Source organism: Daktulosphaira vitifoliae, unplaced genomic scaffold (assembly GCF_025091365.1).
Source record: "Daktulosphaira vitifoliae isolate Bord-2020 unplaced genomic scaffold, ASM2509136v1 Scaffold_3, whole genome shotgun sequence".
In the NCBI taxonomy this organism is placed as follows: Eukaryota; Metazoa; Arthropoda; class Insecta; order Hemiptera; family Phylloxeridae; genus Daktulosphaira; species Daktulosphaira vitifoliae.
In genome coordinates, this window is record NW_026099574.1 from 45,065,160 (window position 1) to 45,080,253 (window position 15,094).

The 15,094-nt window shown below is 25.2% G+C and overlaps 1 protein-coding gene across 1 annotated transcript in view; it reads right to left on the reverse strand.

Annotated features, from left to right (window-relative positions):
- LOC126902882 (uncharacterized) overlaps window positions 1-15,094 on the reverse strand; it is a 72,202-nt gene that overhangs the window by 46,129 nt on the left and 10,979 nt on the right. The gene's annotated exons all lie outside the window — the stretch shown is intronic.

Sequence of the window (15,094 nt, forward strand, 5' to 3'; positions counted from 1 at the left end):
ACTTGTACGATTTTATAGATATCGTTATTTTTAAGAAAAATAAAATATTCAATTATTTTATTAAAAAACATCAATTTCAACTAGATAAATACACCAATAAAATAATTTATAATACCACATGAATATCATAAAATGGTTCTGACATCTTTTTAAGCTATCAAGATATTAAACATTTCACCAATCTTCAATAACTAAAAATAGTCGTTATATTGTAAGTGTTTTAACTAAAGAAATATATCTTAAACAATTATATATAAACGCCCTTGCATATTACAGCTTGTCATGTGATTAGTCATGTAACATAGTATACAACTAAACAATAATTAACGAATAAATATATATTTTTGAAACTTTTTCATTTTAATAGCATACAACATCTTTAATTACGGTCATGCAAACTTCTCACGCGATGAAGTTTAAGAGTATAAAAATTATTCAGAGAACAATTAACACTTAGTTTTTATTTCTATATCATTTAAAATTACGATTAGAAACTTCAGTTCTAAAATGATTTATAATTTTAGAAATGAGAAAAAATTGCAAACATAATAATTATGTAAAAAATTTAAACCAGCATATTAATTCGCTAAAAAATGTTTAAATAACCTAGTCAAAATTTAATACTAGATAAAAATATTTTTAAATCTAACATTTAAAAGATAATGAGCAAATATTTAATCGAAGTCTTACGGGCTCATTAAACTGAATAGAAAGTTAAAAGAAATTTAATGATTTATTTGGATCAACGTTTTAAAAAATTACAAAAAAAACTAAGGGCAACCCAAACAGAATTATTTTTTAAATAATATTATAATAACATTTTTTTTTTTAATTTCTGTGTAGATGAATTTATAACTTGGGCTAAGCATACTTTGGTAATCCCCGTATATTTGGTTTTTCTTTTTACATCAATTTCTTTAATTTGAAAATTAAATTAATTTCAATAAACAAGCATTTAATACATTTTTAAATTTAGTTTCTTAGGAATCCATATTTCTTTTAAGTCTTATATTATTAAATATGTAGAATAATAATCCTGTGGTTATTTTTCAAAAGTTTAGTTATTTATTAAGCAAACAAAAATAAATTAAAAAATTCAAAGATGTGTTATAGAAATTCATATTTTTGAAGTACAAATATATTCTTCCCAATAAAATTGACTTATTATTTTTTGGAACATGACAAATAACATCACCTGTACACAAATTATTAAAATCTCAAAACCCTTCAAGATACATCAGTCTTGAAATATGAGCCACAGAATTCATTTATAAATACATTTCTCATTATTTTTATTTTCCTTAATCCTAATTTTTCTTATATTTTTTGTGGTATTATTGTTATTATTATTTCTAATTAAAATCAGCCATTTACTATTACATTCTTATTGAAAGTCTAAAAGTTAATTCAGAAGTGTTGTGATCATGAGCTCGAAATAAATCTAGAGATTGAAAGTCTAAAATGTATATGTTTGATTAATTGTGTTATTTCATTTAATTTTGAAAAATATCAACATTGGTATTTTTGACTTATTAAAACTTTTACAAAAAGGTAAAAGGAAAAATCAAAACTATGCGATTTCCGTACTAACTACATAGCCTGAAAAATACACCAAATATTTTTTCTGTTTTTTTCTTACAGTATTCCATACTTTTAACTTATATTTTTTATTAGACCAATCTAAATTCGCAAATGAGAGTGCATTGTGTACACGTGTCAAATATTATACAGATATTTGTTAGAGACTCCCTAAAAGGTTGAGACAAGATCAGAACGTACAAAAAACTTACTATGATAAACTTAAAAACTACATGGATAGTACATACTACACAAAACTATTGTTATAAAAAGTTCACTTTACATAATATCGTCAAAATTCTTTCGCGGATAATTTATTACATAATGTTAATAATTAAACCCAATCTAGACAAATTGTTAAGCACAAAACGTGTTTAACTTATGCTCATCTCCGTCGTTCTTTTAAATTGTCCAGTGTTAACTTCAAAATTTATTTAACCTTGAATAAAAGCTTTCATGTGAGTGTTTACATATTGAAATGTTGTAACAATAATTACAAGATGCCAATATTATTAAATTCCAACTTCAACTATTCTGTTAATGTTCTTCCAACGGTTTGAATATCTTTTAGTGATCACGGAAATTAGGAAATTATAGGTATCATAACTTACACTTAAGTATATTTTAGAAATGATAGATAGGAATATTTTTTTTCTTATATAATAGCATTTTACACGCAAAAATATTTCATAAGAAAATAAAGAAAAATCATTGTTTATTCAAATTCCATTATATTAGAATAAAAATAAATAAACACATTAATTTACTTAAGCAATTGCATTGCTAACATAACTATAAAATGAACTTGGTGAATTTACACATATAAATATTATTACTATGTAGGTACACCACCATATTGGTGGTTTCTGTTTAAGGTACAGGTATGATCAATGAACAGTCATTGGGCGTAGGCGGGCACTGTCATGGTATACGTTTTGGGGTTACTATATTTTGTATGGTTCCCTGGGCGACCCCAACCACAGCGGAGCAATAACAACTGAAACAACAATAGATTAATGGTACACTTATGTAGTACATCCCCACCTTTTTTACCTGTAATTCAATATTGAACCTTTATTGGATCATCAGAAAACATTTTTAGAAATATACTTTCAATAAAACTTGATATATAAAAAAAATTACAATTAAATAACATGTGTACATTTACACTCAATGTGAAGAATATTTATCAATGCTCTAAAATAAACAAAACATAAACGTAAAAATATAATTGCTTTTTTCCTTTTTATATAAGTGATTTCTTAACACATCGATACTACGTACTCTATTTTAACGCCACTTTTTTAATTTCCTGTCAAACCACTTTTAAAGTTACAAATATAAAACTTTACAAAATTTCAGTTTAATTTAACAGTATACAAAATAAGACTTTAAAAAATGTTTACTTTATGAAAACATTGTGAAATTATAAAAAATGTTCAGTAAAATGAAAACGGGTTTCTATTGTTCTCATTGTAGCAATTGATTTGTTTTTTTACTTATTGAATACCTGTATATAGGTTTTACGTTTTTTCAGCCTCATAGATTGCGGTTATCCTATATGATTAAAAGATATATGATTTATTAACATAATAATTAATTATTATTAACAAAAATATTATAAACCAATAATATTTTCTTAAGGTAACTTATAAATAACTAACAATCGTTATGCCCAATATACTATCCTCAGTCAAAATAGCATAATTTGCAAAACGTACTCGAATAATGTAATTTAATTTCTAATGCAAATTTTGTATTAAAAATTAAAATCTATTTACCGATTAGAGATTATATTCTCTTTTGTAAACTTTTAAAATCTTCTAAGAGTAAAATATGTACAATATGACAATTTTTTGTTGCTTGACAACAACAATACTTTTTAATCTCTTATTAAAATAAATATATATATATATTAAGTATTCTGTGTATTATATTACACAAATATTATATTTCAGAAATTCTTTATGCGTAAAACTGTATATAAATACATAAAAAATTAAGCACATGTACTAACTGTACCCTGTTATTAGCAGAGCATAATCTTTTGTCAAGCATTAATGTTTAAGGTCTGTTGAACAAATGCTAAAATTGAACATAAGAGATACTTCCAAAAAATTGAATGGATACCGAAATGTAATAATTTGTTTATTTAAATAAATGTGGTAATATTTTAAGTAAAATTATTAATCAACTAGACAAGGTTATTGATTTTCTATATACATATATTAAACATTAAAAATTTTAGTAAAATTAATTTTTTTTTATACAATGTATAAAATAAATATCAAGGAAAAACTTATAGAATTTTTTAGAATTTATGATCTTGAAAAAATGACAAGAGTGTATGAAAATTAAAACACAAAGACTTATACTTCATGTTGAATTCTGGCAATTTTATCAATTGACCTTTTATAACTAAAATAAATAACCGTTTTTATACAACCGAAAAAACGACCACTCATTGTTTTAAGGTCTCATATATATCCGTAGTGCACTTTCCTATCTCCATTGTGTTGTTTAATGCTAACATGTCTGCAAATACACAAATGCATTAATACAATCACCATATTATATATTTTATATTGCAATTGTGAGTGCAGACCTATTTACTAAATATAAATGTCAGTCATAAACACTGTGTGCAAGATGTTCCGCGTTTAACAAAAACCAGTTTTTTGCCACTTCAACAAATTTCTTTAGATTATAAATAAATTTCTAAGAGTTCTTTGTTGTGTTCTTAAATTTCGGTACAAATATTTTTTTTTAATAAAGTCGCTTTGTTAATTTATCTTATATAATAGAACAAGGAAAAAAACGTTTTTGGAAAAATTACTTAGCGTGTTCGGATTTTCTCTGAGTTTGAAGAAAATGAATTTTTAAGTAAATTTTTCTCTTTAATTCTTAGTTAATACATATTACAGTTATCATATATGATTTGATTGGGTTAGGTTATTAACTATCTTATTGTTTTGGTATTATGTTTATTTTTATAAATTACGTTTAGTTTATTTAGTATACAAATACTTTCTGTCGATTTCTTTCAAATATGTTTATAATACAAAATTTGTTTATATAGTTAATCAAGTTTGTTGTTATATATATATTTAGTTTGAAATTTAGCTTCATAATTAGGTACTGTTCAAATGTACTTTTTTCGCTTTGAACTTATTTTTTTTATGTTCATGAAAAGTGAACATATTATTTACATTAGGATACGATTTTACATTTACGCAATAGCAATATATTTTATCAAGGAATATTTGATAAGTTTTACATAAATTTCAGGACAGTTATGAGTATATAAGTTTGTGAATTCATTATTAGATTAGTACATTATTATTAATCATATTTATCTCATGTATGATGTATAAGTCTATGTTTTTATTTTAAAAATTGGGATTCATCAATGACAACTATGCTGTACAATCAGGGGCGTCATTTGGGGGGTCAGGATGTGCGGTTGTACTCTTGCCTAAATACAATCCCAATTGGCCTGCAAAAATAATGCACCATTTATTTATATATTAATTCAAATTTCTAAAACATTGTATTATTATAGTCACATGGATCAATAAACAAATATCTTCTTATCAATTAATTAAGTAAACAATAAATATATCATTCTGAACCATTAATATTCGTACCGGATGCAAGATATTGATGTTCGTAATTATTTTTATCACGACTTTTTTGCCGTGCAGTTAACGGTAATGAACTGATAAATATAAAACTCCAAGATTGCTACGACCCCGACACTACATTATATTATATAATATTAAAATTATATAACTTAATAATGTAATTATAATTTATATTTACTACTTTTGTTGATTATGATTCATAATTTATGGAAAAATTAAAAGAAAAAAAATTTACTTAAGTAGGTATATCTATTTTTATATGACCTGATAAAAAATTAAAATGGTCTGCTTGAATTTCGCAATTTAAAAAAAAATTGAAATGACGCCCCTGTGTCCAACGTCAAATCATAGTAACCAATATTCTTATCAAAACTGAATTTTTTACTAATTTCCAGAAATAATAACCTGCCGTTTTTTTGTAATTAATTAGAATATTAATAATAATTGTGTATTTAAGGGGGATACGGTCGATTGCCGCCTCCTTAAACCAGCTCTATCAATATTTTTTTGGGCCACTTCTAAGAAATATGGACCTAATGACCTTTTTTTTGATCATCACTTTGATTTTCAGCAAAAAAAAAAAAAAAATCAATAACATATTTATTAAAGTAAAAAAAATTAAATATCCCCTTAAAATAATTCCTAAATACGCCCAAGGAGAATACCTCATTAACAAAACGTCAACTTTATACCCAACACATTTTACTATATTCTCTTTTGAAATTTTTCTGATTTTAATAATTAAATTGTTAATATATTTTTGTTACACTGGCCGACCCCAAGTAGTTGGGATTAAGGCGAGGAAGAAGAAGAATATATTTTTGTTACTCTGATTCTGATGTAATATTTTTCATGTAAAACACTTATCGTACTCCTACCGGTATAGTGGTCTAATTAAGAGGATGCCCCAAAGAGACTTACGCGACGAAGGCGCTCGAGGCTCGTAAGGTCCCAGGTCTGTGACGGAGGCTCACTAAAGCGAAGCCTAGTTAAATCATAACAGAACATATATTATAGTTTCACATGAATTGAAATGAAAATATTACAACTAATAAAACATAATAATCCTGTTATAATTAGTAATTTGAACCATTGTATTTTTAAAATAAATAAACAAATACCACTATAAATAGACTTTTAAATTCTTTATCATTATTATCAGCGTAATATTAATTTTCTTCCATATAATATTTCCTGTTTCCTTACTTACTGAACACTATATAATAAATCATGTAGATATACAAAATAACTTTATATATTATGTCTATGGATAGGATATTATAGTTTAGGATACTGAATTTTTATTAGGCCTGCCAGTGTATTTAATTATTTTACTTACATAATTGAATCAAGAAAAATTAATTTAAACGGACACATCATCCGACACAATGACTTATAATCAATATCTTCGGAAGAAAAAATATAATATATACAGTTTTTTTTAAACATATTATTCACTATTAATTACAGATACAATTCAACGAAATCGATCAAAAAACAAACTTTAGTTTCGATAGGTAACTAAATTACACTGATAAAAATTTAACTAAAATTTATTGAAGTCAGCTAAAACATTATTTTGATTCCATGTGGAGATATGTCCCTCATTCTCTCCTCTTTCGACACGCATCTGCTGTATTGTATTTACACATTTTTTTAGATCTGTCAAATGTTTAAACAAATTTAAAATATATTGTTTTTTTTTGCTTATAATATTCATATTTTGAAGAAAATACTATAACTAAATAAGAGAATTAACTTATATTGTTGGCCAATTTATAAAATCAGGATGGACAACTGTATGCCCTACCGCTCTCCGTAATGATGCCTATGATACGATTACATGGATTACAACAACCTCGCCTAAAATAGATAAAAACTGTACTAAATCCAAAATATTTTAATTATTCATTTAGCAATGACGTTTTACAACTAGTATCAGACTCCCGTATAGGTTGTAAGTCATTTATCATGATTAACAACTTGAAATTTTTGTAAATTTACATATTTACTTTCGAAATTTGCTTATAAAAGTTTGTACACTTTTGTTTATTATATAATTCTTAGCCTGACATTTTTTCGTTACTTACCGAAATGACATTTTGAATATTTTGCACATACATGAAAATATTTTTAGCATACACTGAAAAAAAGTGGGGAGAGAGAGAACAAACAGTGAAGACTCGTAAAAAGTAGTTTGAATCGTAAAGACCTTTATCACCCGTGGGGGAGCGTGCATATGACTAGGGGGGCGTCGGTAGAGATATGAATTTTTCACAACCGACTAAACGGCAGCCGTCGCCGGTGAACTGTGTGTGAAAATAAAAATAATAAAAAAAAATCGTAAAATAAAAAAAACGTCCGCGTATTTTCAACACTTTTTATTATCCGCGAGTCATAAAATCCAGCACTCTTATATTTTACAGGACACGTAGCTCTTTTTGGGGTACTTTTTTGGGGGGTTTGACTGAGTGGAAAAGAATTGAACCCGTTTATTTAATGTATCCGTTCCCTGTGGAACAGTGCACAGTTAAATGTCTTTAAAATATTATGGCATTGCAATAACCGAATATCGTCTATTTCGTAAATAATGTGATTAGGACCGATAAAAACGGTTAATAAAGATTATTATGGAATGACTTACAAGTCATACTTCACACGACATTACAAACGTATAATTAATGCTTACAGCATAAATTAAACGAAATGATTATTACATAATCTTATACTAGAATTGCTTCCTAAAAATTTCGGGAAATACATAACTGTTATATTACTCATACATGCTGATGAAGTGCTAAATTGCTTATTCAGAAAATTAAATAAAAAAAACAAAACATTTTTCTCATTACACGTCAAAATATGACTCACCCTCAAACTCTAATAAAAATGAGTTTTAATGCATAATATAAGAATTTAGAATAATTTAATATAACGTGGTCATAGAACCAGAGATCTTACGCAAACTGATTGTACATCCGGTAGAGATCAAAGGGTCTTCAACAACCGTATACATGCGGAAAACCATATCAAAGTTCGTCAATACTTGAACTCCTTATTTCTAAAGACGTGTAAGTATTGTATTACTTGTTGGTTTTTTTGTTTGGTTTTTTAATATGCAGCCCACCCGATGAGTTTTTGTTTTTTGTGTGCGGACAGAACCAGTTTAAACCATAAGCACAATAGTAAAACACTGCTAGTTTGAGAATATTCTGGGTTTTACTATAAGAATACTATTATGATGATTATTATTATAAGACCATTGTGTTGTTAGAGCGTTTTGTACGCTTCGTGTGATGTCCACGTGTAGATCGGTAGTTGGTTTCTTTTGTCGGTCAAACTTGTTTTAGACCATCGCGTTCTTACTTAGCGTACAGCTTCTCTTTCAGCATTAAACGGCATTGTGTAAAATTTTTTGGTGTAATAATACTTATTCATGTCTATGACGAATCCAGCTGACAACACAACTATAAGAATTTATTTTTATTATTAGAATTATTATTAGAATTTATATTTTTTATTAATATATAATANTTATTATTAGAATTATTATTAGAATTTATATTTTTTATTAATATATAATAATAAAAACCATTGATCTCAACAAAATTATTTCTTTAACTAATAGTAATTAAATCCAGTTATGAAATTGGAAGTAACATGATATAGACTTTATATTAGTTTATATGACAGGCCGATGGTTAACACAAAATTTTCATGTACCAGAAAAAGAAACCAAATATTAGTTATAAAATGCATTAGAATTTAAAATAAACTTAATACAAACTTAACATGATTTAATATCAATATATAAAATAATATAGTCTAATAAAAAAAATGGCACCGTTTATCCTAGGCTAGTTTTTTCAAATTCGATACTCTTTGATAATCAATAAGTAAATCAATCATCAATCACGCATAGACAATCAAACAAGTTTCATTGGATATACAGCAACAATAATAAAAATAAAAAAAAAAACAAATATGGTACTTAATATTTTTGGTAGGCCTATTTGTTACCTTTAGGGGCCAGATTTGGAACGCCCGTTCATTATTATAGAGAAATAATATATACATTTATATAATACTTTTTCTACTGAACTTATTGATCAAACTTTATATAGAGTGATTCTTTAAAAAGACTCAAGACAATTCTTTTAAAATAATAATTTTTTTTTTATTGTTAATTACATATGTTTCTCCATTTATCTGTTATAAAATATTTTGATAATCATCCCTTATAGATATAACAACTATATTTAACTTTATTTAACCGTAAATAAATTGTATAGTGAAGTTAAGAACAATAAACGATGGTAGCTGGGGGGGGGGGAAATGATTAGCGTCAGTATCCCCCCCAGTCTTCGATACCATGTCAAAAAAAAAAAAGATATAACAACTTTAAATTATTTTTAACGGTAAAATACATATTTAACCAGATTATAAAATAGAAAACGATCTAGTTAAGAAAATAACTGATCGATTACAATTTATTGACCAGTATTTCAATAGTTATTAACAATTTAAAGTATTAACTGTAGGTAAGTTGAAGCAGCTCTTATTTTTATTACTAGGCATTTCTCGATGCCACTTCTCCTCCGTCTAGGTATAAAAATTTTAATAAAATAAAAATGTTCTAAAATAACCCAAAAGTTGCTATCGATAAGTCATTTTCTTAACTACACTACTTTATATGTAAAAAACTAATTCATTATGTTGCCACTTCAAAAAATAAATCTTACTAGGGTGTTAACATCCTAATAAGATATAAGGGTTGAACATAAAAATATAACTAAAAAGTATACTAAAAAAAAAATCACAAAAAAATGATTATTCTAAGAGAAATTAAGTGGGTCTAGCGTTCAATCACTAGTGTTTTTATTATTTTTGAAACTTGCACCTTGTTACAATTATTAAATACAGTTTTTAAATATTGTTAAGTAATACCTCTATACTAAAGTTATAAATAAGTTACTACTAAAATATTAATGCATTTAAAAAAAAGACTTGCTTTGGAAATTCATGAAAAAAAATTATTTGTTTATCAACATATTATTTTCAGATTATCAAATTCATTCAGACAAATTAAAATAATACTAAGAGGTATAATGGGATTTATTTTAGATTAACAGTTATAATATACACAGTGTAAAATATAGTCTCCGGACCTTTTAGGGTGTGGTTTGGTCTTCCAACCAAATCATAAATCATCTTTTAACTTATTAACATTTTTTATTTAATTTAATATTATAATTAAACGCTTCAAATAAAAAAACAATACTTATCTATTTTCAAAAACTGTATAAATGACTGAAATATTATAACAAAACTGGTTTATAATACAAAAAAGTAGTATAACTGGTATCAATACTGAATGTTTGATGTTAACTACTAAGGTGCTTTATTTGAATAACGCACATTAGATATGTCAAGAGCGCCTTAAAAATAGTATCTTTGTGAATATACATGAATGGTTACTGATCAAGGTCTCGTCCGGCATTTGCGTTGATCTTAATAAAATTACTGTATAATTTCTTCAATTTAATCTGCATATATAATAATTATATATTTTTAAAAAAAAAATTATTTTTTTATTGGTGCAATACGTTTATCGCATGTCAGTAGAATAATTACACTTAAAATGTAATCTTATTAGGGTAATATTTAAAAAATTGTTCGAAACGTTTAAAATAATATAACTACGTGAACGCCCTTGCTTTTTTTTTTCGTAACAGACTAAAAGTAGGTTGATGCGCTCATTATCATAACTAGTTTTAACAATGATATAGTTAATTTATAATTAGCAATTACAAATGTAAGGAATAAAGTCAAAAATTTGTTGAGGGAGAATAAATCACGTTTCCCATAATGTAAAAAATAAATATATTTATACATTATTTGTTTTATAAATTTTGACTAAGCTAAATACCCTAAACATTAACTATGTAAATAATAAGTTAAAACCAAAGAAAAATCCAGCAAACCTATAAAACTATTTTTTTTGTGTAGTTAACACGTTGAGGTTGTAATATCACAAATCAATGTATATATATGCAGCACGTTTGTATACAGCGGGCACATTTGGTTGAGTTTATACTTATTTCAAGGAGTAAAGTGTTGACAATATTAAAATTAGAAGAAAGACAGTCATAACTAAGAAAAAAATACAGTGTAGTTAACTAATTAAAATTAGTTAGTTTAATAGAGTCTATTATATCTTGCAAAATTATTATTACTTCAATTCTTACAAGTAATTTTATTATATATGTACATTTTTACATTTAAAAAATTTGAATTTAAGTTTACCATCATTGAAAATTTTAAATGCTATTGAACTTCTGAAAAATTGATAAAATCAACCCATAAACTTCTAAAATCTCTGAAATGTCACTGTACTATAGATAGACTTATAAAAATTCGATTAAGAAAATTATTTTGATTGAATCATTTATTGAAAAAATTATGGCAGTTAAAAAAAAAAAATATCCCTACTTTTAAATTTGTAATTTTTTGTAGGTTACCCACATTTACAGGTAACGAGAGAATTTTTTTCAATTTTTAAGCTTAATCGCTTAAAAAATGAGGCTAATTGATGGTTTACCCTTTAAGTACAAAAATATTATAGTTCTGTTTTTTTAATAAATGTCATAAGACTATACATTAATCTATGGGTAATAAAATATTTATCATAAAAATGTGCATACAATTTTGCTATTTAATGTTAAAATTGTGTTCGGCGATCAAATAATGATTGCAATTTTCAATCGATACAATTTAAATTTTTCAATAACAACAAGTCTATTAAATAAGTGATTATCGAAACAACATTTCTTCAAATCACAAGAATAGCTTTTTTTATTAGTGTTAGACATTTCGGATATACTTATAAATAAAAATAAATGACTAGTAAATTGTTATCAGTTAAGAAATCTGAGTCAATTCAAATCATGTTTTTATGACTTAATTCCTATCAAATGACGATAATTGAATAAATATTTTGTGTTATTTTAAAGTATTTCCGGTTAATCAATATTTAGGTGAATAAACGACCAGTGTTTGTTCTGAGAAATGGAGTATTGTTTATCATTAGAGATTACAAAAGATTTTTATTTAATACGTTCTCAATTTAGGATAATAATACCAGTTTTTAACAATCGAGTTTAATATTAAATAAATAATTGATTTAAGTTTTAAATATTTTGATATTTGAATCGTTTAAGTCAATTGAAGCTTAATAAGGGAACAAAAGCTTACTTTTTAGAACCTTAAAATATTTTTAATATAATTAGAATACAAGTTATACTTATGAGATATAAGAATAGGATTAAGAACCTGCATTACATTTGATTTGACAAAATCTCTATGATTTTTTATATTTGGAGCATTTAATGGTATTTTACAATGTTTTTATGTCCAACTATCAAAGTGTTAAGTTTATGCCTAAACTCCAGTATCGTATTGAGGGATAGTATATAATTGATGACCTTTTAAAATTTTTTGTTAAGCAAAAAAAAAAAATTTTTTTAGATTAAATCCTTTCATTAAAAAATTAGAATATGTATAAGCATAAGTACATAAACTATACATATTATTACATACATTATTTCAAGAGATTTATTGTGTTCGTCAGCTATGAATGCCCTAAAAGATTCAGAGTTACTCTTTTTATAACATCCTGAGGCAGCTGTCTCAGGTAGCACTTTTTATATTAACACGCTATTGCTAATTGCTATTTATTGTTTTTATGTTGGGGCTCTTGTAAATTTATGAATTTTTTAATTTGTGAACCTTTGTTTGTAAGCGTAAAATAAAAATAAAATTTATAATATCATATTTTAAAGTCTTATTTTACATATATTCTATGTTATATTATAACATTTTTTTGTACACAGGACTGGAAAATAGTTGGTTCAGGTCAAAAAAGTTACTTAAATTACTAAATTTTTAAAAAATGTGATAAAAATATTTTAATAATAAAGTTGGAAATGAGGAATACATTAGTTATAAATAATTGTCTATTTAAGTATTTTACATGGTATAAATAACATGTATTTTTATTAGTTGCTGTTTGTATATATTCTCATCGTTGTAATTTGGTACTGTTTGTTGAATATGCTTTAATTATAAATTTCTAATAATTAAATAAATTGTTAAATAATAACACATTCTAATTTTAAAAAAATAATACCATACCGTGTAAAACCCATTTAATATACAGTGCAGTTTTCTAATAATAATAACAAATTTATTTAAAATTGACTAAGAATTATAATAAACTAACAAACTCAAATCATTTCAAATAAAAAACAGTTTCTGATAAAATAAAATGATACTATTCAATATTAAATGTCTATTATCATTTAAAGTTTTGCTTTAAAATATAATTAGATATTAGACATTAGATAGAGAAATATAATTGAAAATAAATTTTGGTGCCAAATATAATTTTGCTGATTCTATATGTCACTAATTCCGAATTTACTTTTAAATTTTCCGTATCAAATCTTTTTTATGAGATAATAACTAATTTCTAATAATCAGAATATGTGGATTAAAATTGAAAGAATTTTTTTTTTTTGTTGAATTAATTTAATTGTTAGTACCTTACTAAATATCTGTGCAAAAATGTAAATTGACACATCAAGCCTTTAATGTTTAAGTTTTTATATACTTTCCAAAAATAAGTTGAAATATTTAAAATAATATTTTATAGGTTTACCCCATGATTATAAATGTATAAAAAATATTGTAAGGTTTTCAAAAATATTAATTCTATATAAATTTTACGCAATAAATGAAAAATATGGCTTTTTTAAGTACAAAATAACAAATAGTTTTAAGTTATTTAAATACAATTGAATTTGTTTAATGGATACTGAAAAATTTTTAGGAATTTGGTCTCAATATGAGTATATTAAAATTTACATAGTAATTTAAATGTTGAAGAGAAAAAATTGACAGTTTTAATTAGAATCTAAAGGTAATAAAAGATCAAACTACTAAGACAGATATTTATATCTTACGGCTATTACAATTTTAAATAAAATTATTGCTCAAAATTCAATAAAAGCTCTCAAAAAAATTACTTCTTTTTCCAAAGCTCTTTAATTGATATTTTTAAAACATTTGAAGTAATTTTAATTTATAAATTAAATTATTACAAATATACGTATAAATACATAAAATATATCGTTATTAGAATATACACGAGCCTAATTATATTTCGTACTGTTAATAGCAATCATTTTGATTTTAGTAGGCAAAATTGATATGAAATTTTTGTTTGAACCTTATAGCATTTTCTAGAAGTGGGGGTTTTTTTGTACTGTTAAGAAATATTAAATATAATAATTTAGCTTTAATTTTTTTCTTTATTTAAAATTCAGTTTTTAAACTTCATAAGAACGGGCCTGCTCGTAAATATAATAGGTTTGAAATGTAACGATTCATTGTAGCGATTGGTTGTTTTTAATTTAATTTAATTAATTTTCAGGACGTTAAATTATACAAGAATTATGTGAATAAATTAATGTAAATTATTGAACATCTTTAACAGACGAACGAAACTAATGGATAAATAATATCATATATCTGCTAAAAAGTTTTATTACAATTATCGAATGGCCAATAACGATATAAGTCATTTGTAATTTGAAAGTAATTGGATCTATACTGCGCAGTAATTCCATGGGCGAGTTCATACGTTTCCGCAAACAACACGCCGTCGCCGCACCGCCCGGACCAAAGATAGGCACCACCCCAAAAAACAAAATAAAAAACCTAAGGCGGACTGGAGCGTACCATTACACGTCGGTTACGGTGTCATTCGAGCGACTCGTCATAGTATGTTAACAATGACGGGGGGGGGGGGT